The 12,251-nt window shown below is 40.9% G+C and overlaps 1 protein-coding gene across 4 annotated transcripts in view; it reads right to left on the bottom strand.

Moving 5' to 3' along the window:
* The window catches only part of PDE8B (phosphodiesterase 8B), a 360,385-nt gene extending 348,140 nt beyond the window's left edge, over nucleotides 1–12,245 (bottom strand). For all 4 annotated transcript variants that reach the window (XM_006889834.1, XM_006889835.1, XM_006889836.1 and 1 more), the window contains exon 1: nucleotides 12,151–12,245. The gene's annotated coding sequence lies outside the window, so the exon portion shown is untranslated. The remainder of the gene's footprint in view (nucleotides 1–12,150) is intronic.
* Nucleotides 12,246–12,251: the final 6 nt, after the last annotated feature.

Here is a 12,251-nt window from a genome sequence, read left to right as displayed (position 1 = left end):
CCTCGAGGGTCACCCATTTTGAATAATATTGCATGAGTTCCTTGTTTTTCAACACAGCATTCCATTGTGTGAATATATCACAGCTTCTCTATCCATTGGTTTGTTGATGGGCAGAAGATTATCAATTCTTTAACCACTGTCCCACCAGGGCTCATTTGAGGCTTAACATTTCCAGAGAAGTTCTATTTGTCATCTACATGGGCTAAATCAATCCATAAAAACAAATTTGTGATATTCACTTGCAATTTTTAAAAGCTATGTTTCAATGATTATGTTATTATGTGCTGTTGAGTCAGAACCAATTCATAGGTGACCATGCAGTGCTTTTTCAGAGACAGAGTAAATCCCACAGGAGAAGACTACTCATTTCTCCCCTGGAGCAGCTGGAAGATTTGAACTGTGAGCCTTTGCATTGGTAGCACAATTCCTAACCAGCCAGGCCACCAGAGCAGCCTAATTTCAAAGATAGCTAAATCTAAGTAACCAAAATCTCATCTTAATTACCAAAGCAGGAATATAGCAATCACAGGACCATTAGCAGCCAATACTGTATAGCATTCACAAAGTGTCAAGTGTGCATTCAGTATAAATAATGACAAGAAGTTTTGGCAAAGCTTCTCCAATTCTGTATGCATTTTACATGCTCCACAAATCTCAAAGCAGCAACGGTGGTCTAATCCCCCAGGCTATTTGGACTGCTAGTCCAAAGGCCATGCCCTCCGGTGGCTCACAGCCACTAACGGGTCCTCAGAAGAAAGATGAGCAGGCTTTTCTTTGTGATTTACAGCTTCTGATACCCACTGGAGAGTCAGCAATAAGTTGATTCTCACTAGACTGTAATGAGAGAGAGAGAGAGAGAGAGACTCCTTTGTCAAAACAACACTGCAGCTCAAGCTACAAGGAGTGAAGTGATAGGAAAGAGGAAAAGCCACCACTCTCCCACCCTTGTTTTATCTTTCTAAAAATAACTATAATCCCACCCTTTGGTTTATAACACACTTAAGACCTAGGATCACATGGTAACTGTGAGGCAACAGGGCTCCATGGTTAGCAATCAGACAATCTTGTGTTCAAATTTCAGCCTGCAAGTCATTTTATTTAATCTCTTACTATCTTAGTTGCTTCATCTGTAAAATGGAATTTACTAGCTCATAGTACTCTAGGCATCTAGACGAAATGTATACCACTCTTTCTGTTGTTGTTAGATGCAACAAAAGTACGACTCACGGTCAACAGACAACATGAGTCAAGTAAGACTCATAGAAAACCTATGAACAACAGCTCTAAATCTTGTCCTATCTTGTGCCATCCTCATCACTTCTGACATATTTGACTCACTGTTGCAGTCCCTGTGTCAATCCATACAGTAAGAGTCTTCTCCTCTCCTGCCAACCCTCCGCAATTTCAAGCATGATGTCCCTCTCCAATAAATAGCTTTTCCTAGCAACATGTCCAAAGTATGTGAGATGAAGCTTTGGCATCTTTGCTCCCAAGGAGCACTTCGGTTGCACTTTCTCCAAAACACAGCTGTTTGTCCTTTTGGCAGTCCATGGGATAATCTTCTCCAAAACCACAGCTCAAAGTGATAAGTTCTTCTGTCAAGAAGTCAAGAAGACTTTTTCTGTCTTCTTTATTTACTGAATAATATCACTAATATAATACGTAAGCAAAATATTGCTGAAGATCATCTAAAAATTGCTAGAACAACACATAGAGAAGTATAAAAATTCAAGCTGTTTTAGACAAGGTCATGGCACCAGTGATATCACTACTGATGTCATATGGATCCTGGCTGAAAGCACTGAATACCAGAAGAATGTCTATTTATGCTATTGACTATACAAACGAATTTGTGTACATTACAACAAATTATAGCAAATATTGAGAAGAATGAGAATTGCAGAACACATACATGTGTTCATGTGAAACCTAGACCAAGAGGCTGCAGTATGAAAAGGGCAAGGAAAAACTACATGGTTTAAAATTAAGAAAAGAATGCATTGGCATTGTACTTATAAAAATACAGGAATAAATATTTTTCTTCTAAATGTTCAAAGCAAGAAGGAAAGGCTATAAGGAGTAGAAAAGTCCAAACTGACTAAAAATACAATAACTGATGAGAGTGCGGTCATGCATATCTCCCTAACCCCACCATGGACTTTCAAATCAAGGTTAGATCAGGGAAAGATAGAAGAAATTACAGAAATGCATGAGTAGAGTCAAGATGGTATGATAACTGAAGATGAAGATATCTAGACAACGTTGTTGTTGTTGCTGCTATTGCTGTTATGTGCCGTTGAGTCACCTGTGACTCATAGTGACCCTATGTCCAACAGCTCTGAAGCCTTTCTTGTCCCGAACCAGTCTGACACATCTACCACCATCGCCCTAATCACTGTATCAATCCACCTCATTCGGGGTCTTCCTCTCCTGCACTGCTCTTCCACCCTTCCGAGCATGATATCCTTCTTCAAGGATCGGTCTGTTCTGGCCACATGCCCAAAGTATATGATACAGAGCTTCAAAATCCTAGCCTCCAAAGAGAAACCTGGTTTCACCCTCTCCATGACAGACCTATTTGTTTTCTTGGTGGTCCATGGTATGTTGAAGACTCTTCTCCAGCACCACAATTCAAAGGCATCAATTTTTCTTCTGTCATCCTTAGTCACTGTCCATCTGTCTGATGCATTGCAAGTAATTACAAAGGCCATGGACTGGATTAGGCGAACCTTAGTCTCTAGACTGACATTGTTGCTTCTCAGTTCTCTGCAATAGTCCCTGACAGCAGATTTTCCTAGGGCAATTTGTCTTTTGATTTCCTGATTGTTGGTGCCAAGAGTGTTGATTGTGGAGCTGAGCAAGCTGTAATTGTTAACAGCCTCAATCTCTTCTCCATCTATTATGGTGCTGTCAATTGGCCCAATGGTGAGAATCTTTGTCTTCTTGATGTTGAGCTTCAATTCATATTAAAGACTACAGTTTTTTACCTTCTGCAGCAAGTTCTCCAAATAAAACATGTTCAATATTATTAGTCATCACTAGGACAAATATGAAACTGTAAACAATAAATTATCACAGAAATATCATTTCAGACAATCATCAAAACTGCCTGTCTCCATTTGAACTTGCCAATCCTGAGCCATCACTGGAGATTTGAGCATCTTTTAACACTTGGTATAGAAAGTATGTGGGAGATAGTCTCCTATTGCCTCTTAAACCCACATTTGATTCTGCCCTGTTCCTTGGGAAACCTCACTCAATCATCTTTTTGACACTGGTTTCCAGATATGCTTGGCCAAAGGGAGTACTGGCAAGAGATGGGAGCGAGGTAGGAGGGAGCATATATTCATTCTCTTGGTTCTCTCCTTAGCAAGCCATAAATCAGTTACTCCAACCTTACTTAAGGCCCCAGTTCTTGGGGTGCCCCTGTTCTATAAGCTTCTCAGGTTCCTATGCCCACTGCCTCTTCTTGACCCTTCTAAAATAATAACTGCTCCCTCATTTTATAGACCTAAAGTGCTTTACTATCCCTTGCTGGTTCCTCTTCACTAGATCGTTTCCCACTATATTCTTTTAAGGGGGCATGGGTGGTACAAACAGTCAAGTGCTAGACTACTAATCAAAAGGTTGGTGGTCTGAACACACCCAGTCATGGCTCAGAAAAAAGGTCTGGTGAGCTGCTTCAGAAAAGTCACAGCCATGAAAGACTGTGTTGTTGTTTTGTGTGTTGACTGCGACTCATAGTTACCCTATGCACAACAGCTCTAAACCCTGCCTTATTCTGAGCAACCTCACCCTCATTACCACAGTCACTGAGTCATTCCATCTCATCCATGGTCTTCCTCTCCCATGCTAACCCTTCACCCTTCCAAGCATGATGTCCTTCTGCAAAGACTGTTCCCTGCTAGCAACATACCCAAAGAATGTGAGATGGAGCCTCAAAATCCTTGCCTCCAAGGAGCAGCTTGGTTTCACTCTCTCCAGGAAAGACATACCTGTTAACTCCCTTGATAGTCCATGGTACATTCAATACTCTACTTCAGCATCACAACTCAAAGGCATCAATTGTTCTTTTGTCATTGTTGGTTGTTTTGAAGCACTGGTGTTGCCAGGAGTCAAAAGTGATGTAATGACAAGGAACATAAAGACCCTTTTGAATGTGTTTCCAAATATTGTCTGGTCAGGGTGTGAGACTGTCTTGGTTGGTCTTTCCTCATCTCGGTGCAGGTCTTACTTAAAGTCCACTTGAGCTCTTTGAACTCAGGAGACCCCCAAGCAGAGCAGAAAATAGACAGCTTTGTTTCCCAGTCACTAGTCTTCAGCTATTTCAACAAGTTTTTGCCTTTGCAGAACTGATGATACGTGCCCTACATCCAGCCCTACAGTACTCACCCGAGCCTCCCCAAACTTTCTGGTTTTCCTAACTCTGTAATCTGTCTTTCCAACATGGGCCTCACTGTTCCTTCCTTTGGGCTCCTGGCCATACCTCCTGCCAGTCCAGTCCTGCAGGATGGGGCTGCCCTCACCAGCACGCTCCGTCCTGCACGGAGCCCTGCCTGCCTGGGGTCACCATCCCATGCACTGCATTCTTTTCAGATTTGAGGACTTCTTTAACAAGGTCAAATGAGAAAATGAGTGCAGAATGAAATTAGTGTAACTACTGAGGAAAGCAGTAACATTAGGAAAATTTGCTCATTAGCTATAATTAATATGTTGAAAGAAGGAAGAGGACTAAATTGTGATGAAATGGCCAATGGCAGGAAGTGAATTCAGGCTTTACTAAATCAACATGCAGGACTCATTTGGCCTTATTAAACTTTATGTGCCATTTTAAAATGAAAGCAATAATATGGGGAAAAAAAGACTAACAAAAGCATGGCATTATGCCATTAGACAACATTGTTGTTGTGGACAACATCCTTCCTATCACAAAAAAACAAAATTTTGCTGAAGTTTCTTAGAAAACGGCTGGAATAGTAGTACACTGACAGAGATCTTCCAGAAATTCAAGGTGGATTCAGAAGAGGCTGTGGGACAAGGAATATCATTGTTGATGTCAGAAGGATCCTGACTGAAAACATAGACTACTAGAAAGATGTCTGTTTGCCAACTATCCAAAGATATTTGACTCTGTGGATCAAAACAAATTATAGCTAGCATTAAGAAGAATGGGAATTCCTGAACACTTAATTGTACCCATGCAAAACCCATATGTAGACCCAGAAGTTGTCATTCAGAGAGAATAAGGGGATGCTGTGCAGCTTAAAATTATGAAAGGTGTATCAAGGCTGTGTCCTTCCTCCACATTTATTCAATCTGTATGCTAACAATTCATTCAAGAAGACAGTATGAAAAATGTAGCATGAAGATTAGAGAAAGATTCATTAATAACCTACATTATTCAGGTGACATAACATAATCTTTGTTGCAGAAAGCAAGGAATACTTGAAGCACTGACTGAAGAACAGCAAAGACTGAACATTAAGAAAACAAAAGTCCTCACCATTGGGCTTATAGGTAACACAATATATGGAGAAAAGAGTGAAGTTGTTAAGGATTTAATTTTTCTTGATAAACAATCAACACCCATGGTAGGAGCAATAAAGATAATAATTTTTTAAAAATGTGCTGCACAGGGCAAACATGCTGTCAAGAACCTTTTAAAGTCTTTAGAGCATGGTTGTCAGTTTAAAGATTAAGGCATGATCCAAGTCATAGTATTTTTAATTGCTTGATATGCATCTGAAAGTTGGACAAGAAATAAGGAAGACTGAGGAAGACCTGATGCATCTGAATTGTGATGCTGGTAAAGAATATTTAATATACTATGAACTGTCAAATTTGAAATTTGAGTGAGAAAGACTTAAGGTCAAATTTTGGTTCCTGTGGATTTTATTTTCTTTTCTTCAGCTTCAGCTTGAACTTGCATATGAATAGTTGGTGGTCTGTTCCACAATCAGCACCTGGCCTGGTTTTCACAGCTGATATTGAGCTTCTCCAGCAATTCTTTCCACAGATGTAATCAATCTGATTCTTATGCATACCATCAGGTGAAATCCATGTTTATAGCCTGAATTTGTGTTTCTTATAAAAGGTATTTGCAATGAATAAATCGTTGATTGTGGAGAAATCTATCATTCTATCTCCTGTCATTAAGTCCATGTTTTTCAGCTACTGATCCTTCTTCCCTGTTTCCAACTTTTGCATTCCAATCACCCTTTATTACCAATGCATCTTGACTGCATATTCTGAAGCTTCGTCTGACATACTTTGGGCATGTTCCAAGGAGGGACCAGTCCTTGGAGAGGGACATCAAGTTTGGGAGGGTGGAGGTACAGTGCAAAAGAGGAAGACCCTCAATGAGATAGATCAAATCAGTGATTGGGGTGGTGGGAGTAGGTGTGTCAGAGAGAGTGAGGCTGGCACAGGATAGAGCAGGGTTTAGGGCTCTTGTACATAGGGTCACTATAAGTTGCAAGCTACTTGACACAAGCACATAACAATAACAATGAACTGTCAAAAGCACAAACAACAAAAAAAAAATCTTTCTTAGAAGAAGTGCAATCAGGGTGGTTCTCACTCACAGTGACCTTGTATCACAGAAGAGAACTGACATGTGTAATATTTACAAAAACAATCCTTCAAGAGTAGACCACCAGTTCTTTTCTGTAGGTAACTAAGTATTGATGGGTTCAGGATGCCAACCTTTGAGTTAGCAGCCAAGAGCCTAATCATTAAACTACCAGGAACTTGTCTGCCCAATTTCCTTGAGCCCCTCATACCTGCAACAATGTCCGATGCAAATATTAGCTGAGTGAGTAAATGAGCACAACGAGGGAAGAGAAAGGATGGGCGAGCTAGTGATGCTGCCTATCAGTACACTACAATTTGAGAGAAAACCACCTCACGTGCCTGATCAACAAAATAGTTTATCTACGCAGAAGTCCACTGAATGCAGTCAAGCTGCACTGAAGGCACTAGCTAACTCCAAGGCTCCAGGAATTGACAAGGTACCAATTCATATCCATCCGGGAGAGGATAAAACCAGCCTGCCCCTTGAAGGCAAGGATTTTAAAACTCACATACTTTGGGCTTGCTGCCAGGAGACACTAGTCCTTGGAGAAGGACATCATAGTTGCAAGGGTGGAGTTTCAGCACTGGAGAGGAAAAACCCTGGATGAGAAGGAATGACACAGTGACTGTGGCAATGGGAGACAGGTGTATCAGAGGTGGTGAGATGGGCTCAGGACAGGATCACTATGAGTTGCAGTCAATGCGATGGCCCATAACAAAAACAGCGATGCCACATTGGAAGTGCTCCCTCAAATACACCAAGAAATCTGTAAGACCATTTTCCTGGCCAACTGGGTGGGAGTAAAAAAATCCACATCTGTGCCCATTCTAAAGTAAGATATTTCAACAGAATGTAGACATTTATTGAGGAATATCATATGTAGGTAAAATTCCTTAAAAAAAGTATTTAAAAATGACTTCAGCAGAACATCAACAAGGAACTATTACAAATTCAAGCCACATTCAGAAGATGATATGAAACACATTGAAAGTAGAGACTACCAGAAAAGTGTTTACCTGTGTTTCACTGGCTTCTCAAAGGTATTTGAATGTGTGGCTTACAATAACTTACAGATAACATTGTTAAGAATAAGAATGGAATGCCAGAACACTCAATTATGTTCTTGTGAAACTTAATTGTTCAAACAGAACACGGTGTAAAATCAAGTAAGGTGTGCATCAGAGTCGTATCCTTTCACTAGTTCAATCTGTTTGCTGAGCAAATAACCTGAGAAGCTGGACTATATGAAGAGCAATATAGCATCAAGATCAGAGGACGATTAGCAGCCTGTGATACACAGATACTGCTTGCTAAAAGTAAAGAAAATGTGGAGTACTGACTTTAAAAAAAGTAAAAGCTGTATTGGCTAGTCTGTTATACGTCAATGTAAAATAAACAAAAATCCTCACAACTATATCAATAAGCAATAAGTGTAATGATAAACAGAAAATAATGAAGTTGTCAAGGATTTTGTTTTACTTGCATCCATAATCAATGCCCATGGAAACAGGATTTAGGAAATCAAATGATGCATTCCTTTGGGAAAATCTGCTACAAAAGACTTCTTTACAGTGTTAAAAAGAAAAGCAAGAAGCACCTAATCCTTATATATTTTCAGCCATATAAAGGAAGATTGAAGAATTGATGTCTCTGAACTATGGTGTTGATCAACATTACCATTATATTATGGACCGCCAGAAGAACAACCAACTCTGTGCTGGAAGAAATGCATCCTCATGTACTTTGGGCATGTTATCAGGTGGGACCAGTTCCTGGAGAAAGACCTTTTGCTTGGTAAAGTAGAGTCAGTGAAAAAAAGAGGAAGACCTTCAATGAGATGGAGGGATGGATGGCTGCAGTTATGGACTCATGACAAGGGCTGTGAAGATGGCACTGGGATATGAGGTGTTTTGTTCTGCTGTCTATAGAATCTATGAGTTAAAATCACTTTGACAGGATCTAACAACACAAGTTGACTATACTATCAACACTCTTCTCTATAAACCAACTTTCTAGCTCCTTCATCCCACCTCATCCCCGGTGCCTTCTAAGTAGGCACAGTCAGTATAAGAAAAGACAACTTGTGAGAATCTCCGACTCTTCCCAGAGAAGAGATGCAACTATTTCTACTCAGGATTTCTGAACAAGAATTACAAAACTGGCACAGTATCAGGAGTGAGCATTCTGCAGGGTTTTCTTGTTAGAGTACTATTTATAAAAAGGCAAGCAAGGAGGAGACAAATTGCTAGGAAGTTGCATTTTTACAGCAACTGGGAGACAAATCTAAACTTCTTACCAGAAATGGAAACCCATATGACATCATTGTACTGCACATGAATTATTAATATTTCTAAATCTTTTCTTGCAAATTAGGTATGCAGGAAAGTTCCTGTTGACATCATGTTTGACATCATAATGCTTCATCATTCTAAAAGCTTAGTGAGATGAATAATTGCTGGGGGGGGAAGAGATAAATCAAGTACACATTTTTTGTACTCTGGGGAATACCAGACACTATGTGGATAATGAGATATGGCTTATAATTGATGTATAAAGAAGGTGAGGAAAAGACAAAATTATTATCAACCACCACCCCCATAAATAGGGTCAAACAGTGAAAAGATTTTGCTTTTGCACTGGAATATTTTGGAAATTTGAATAGAAGCAAAATATCTAGCACTTATCTCAAAACTCTGAAGATAGAAGAATTCTTATTCTAAAAAAAATGAAAGTCAAATATTTATAAAACATCTCCTATACAAAAAGGCAAAGAATATGGGAACTTGAAAAATTAAAAAGATAATACAACACTGAGTCACAGGTTCTAAAGAGATACTATTAAACTATGTTCAGGGTAATTATATACCAATAATTATTCTGTATACTTTGTGGACATTATATACCTGACCTCAAATTTCATTTCACCTGTATAGTTGAATTGGAATGAATTAAGTTCTTATTTGGGAACCTTGTTGATAAAACAAAGTGAGTTAAATTCCTTCCCAGGTCAAGCTTTTTAACACTTAAGCCAAGCAGCAAAGAAATTTTAGAAAAGTTTATACTAGCTGCTAATAAGTGGGACTCATTTTCCTCTAGTTTTAACTCCATTTGGTCTCTAAGTAGCCTCTTGAGGGAGGTACTGAACATGGAGAATAGATTCATTCATTATTCTTTCTTTCGTTGGGCAAACAAGCAGTAGCTAAGGTTGCCAGGTACTAAACTAGGGTTCTTGGGTCTCCGAAAATAAAAAATAAAAAAAAAGTCTTAACCAAATAAAAAGTATCACAGAGTTCATGAACTGTAGCCACTCTGAACTACTGCTTTGTGTTAACCTTCCTTTTAACAAGAACACTAAAAAAAATTATCTTTACTAGCAAGATCCAAATTTAATTATTTCACAAAATACAATATTTTAGTCCTATGAAACTGCTTCTAACATCAATCTGACATTTACTGGAGGTCAGGAGGACAAGACTGGGTGCAAGGACTCAACATAGTGAAAATATGTTTGGCATATGCCTCTAATAACAAAAGTGTAAACTGACAGGTTGAGGATGTTTTGGCTATTTGAGTAGGGGAAAAGAACAGAGAAAATGAGAAAAAATTCTCCATGAAATGAATTTACACAATAGCTAAAACAATGAGTTCAACCAGACTAATTAATGAAAGTGGCCCAAGACCAGGAAACATGTCTTTCTGTTATACATACACTCACCATGAATCAGAGGCAACTCAACAGCAAATAACAGCTGACATAAATCCAAGTCCCTATTTTTTGGCAACTCTTCAGGTTGTGGTGTTGGAGAAGAATACTGACTTTCCCAAGTCTATCTCTGATGAAGTGTAACCAGGGTGCTACCTAGGGGCAAGGATGGTGAAACTTCATCTCACATACTTGGGGCATGTTGTCAGGCAGGGCCAGTCCTTGGAAAGGTAGAAGGTCAGAGGAAGAGAAGACGACCCTCACACAATGGACTGACAAGAGTGACTGCAGCAATGAGCTCCCATATCAGAGATTGGGAAGATGGTACAGGACAGGGCAAGGTTCAGATGTTCACAGAGCAGCTCTGAGTTTGTAACTGACTCAAACACACTTAGCAACAAAAACATCCTAGCATCACACCCTTAGCATTTAATAACAGGAAGAGAAAGCTGGTATCTGGCACATAGTATGTGCTCAATAAATGGTATTAATTGTAATGATGATTAAGATTATTATCAAAGAAATACTACATGCAAAGAAATGAGCATCACGTATTGCAAAATCAGATGTTGTTTTAAAATGTGTAAGTTCATTCATTATAGGAAGCTTCTGGTCTTCACAACTGAAGTCAGCACATAGGCTACCTTTCTATACTCTCTGGCCCTCCACACCCCTAGCCCCAACTCCTAATGCAGATTTCATCAAAGAAGACCCCACACTAGGCCAACTGTTTAATAACTTTCTCAACTACTACATGTACAACTGTGGCTTTGCCAAAAGAATTAATGCACTGGTCCTCAGTCATCTACTGCTCTTGTAAAATTAGTGATTCCATCAAACGTTAATGGCCACAGAATGCATTTTCCCCCTCTACACAATAGGATCTGCCATACTTAATCTGTTTGCGCTCAGGAAAAAAACAAAAACAAAAACAAACCCAAAAAGCATGAGCCCAGTACCCAGAACTACACAGTGAAAACCCCGTTGAATTTAACAGTATTTTGTGAACATACTGCATATCTGCACATAATAAATTTTCTTCTTTTATTAAGTAAAACAGTGAATGCTTTAATCATTAATTTTCCCCCATTGCCTCTAAATCCCACTCCCCTCGAAGGTCAGGGAAGAATGTGCAGAATCTTCAGACGCCTCACTGCATTGGCAACCACGCTACCTCACTGCAGTTCAGCTGACCCTTCAAATTCAGGGCCCGGTTCTCTCAATTAGGGCTAGGGCCAGGACTCCGCCAGCTCAGAGAAAAGCTCAAGTGACAACAGGTTCCAGTTCCCCATCCTCTGCCTCCATCCGCTTCCTACACTTCTCCTCAAAACATATGCAAACACCCTCACTCATTCATAGAACCCCACGCTCCGATGCTGAGCCCAGACTCCATCCAGCCTGCCTGGTTTTCCCAGGTAAAAATATGAATACAGGGCACCCAGGGATCCTCGCTTCCCTGCTGCGCCAGTCACCCACAAGGCATGCAAATACAGCCGCGAGCTCAGATTTTATTGAATGGGACTGGCCGGGGAATGCTCTCACTGGCAGCCTGGCTGTTCCCGCACTAACCCAGCCTCAAACCGACCCCTCTCAATGAGAAGCCCGGGGGCTTTCTACTGCGCTCCCTTCTCCAGCGGGTTCTCCAGGGACGCCCTCCGCGGGTCCTCACCTGCTCACACTTCCTGGGCCCCATGGACCACCCCTCACAAATGAAAAAGTAAACTCCTTAGTATCGCCCTCCCCAGTCCGAGCATGCAGCGGCCCCTCAACTGCACAGGAGCCCCCCGCCCCGGGCAAGACCCCCTCCCCGCGCGAGCCCGGCCCGGACGGGGCGGTCGGCCCCCCACCAGCCGGTCCTGCGCGCGGCGTTTACCTTGACACTGGTGTAGCTGGTCTGGGTCTCGGCCTCGGCGCTGCTGCAGCAGTGGCGCCTCCGGCCCCGGCAGGTGGTCGTGGCGGGGGCCGCGGAGCCCG

The sequence above is a fragment of the Elephantulus edwardii genome, unplaced genomic scaffold (genome assembly GCF_000299155.1).
Source record: "Elephantulus edwardii isolate Elephantulus edwardi_28Jun2011 unplaced genomic scaffold, EleEdw1.0 scaffold00082, whole genome shotgun sequence".
Lineage (NCBI taxonomy): Eukaryota > Metazoa > Chordata > Mammalia > Macroscelidea > Macroscelididae > Elephantulus > Elephantulus edwardii.
This window is presented reverse-complemented; position numbering and strand designations above follow the sequence as displayed.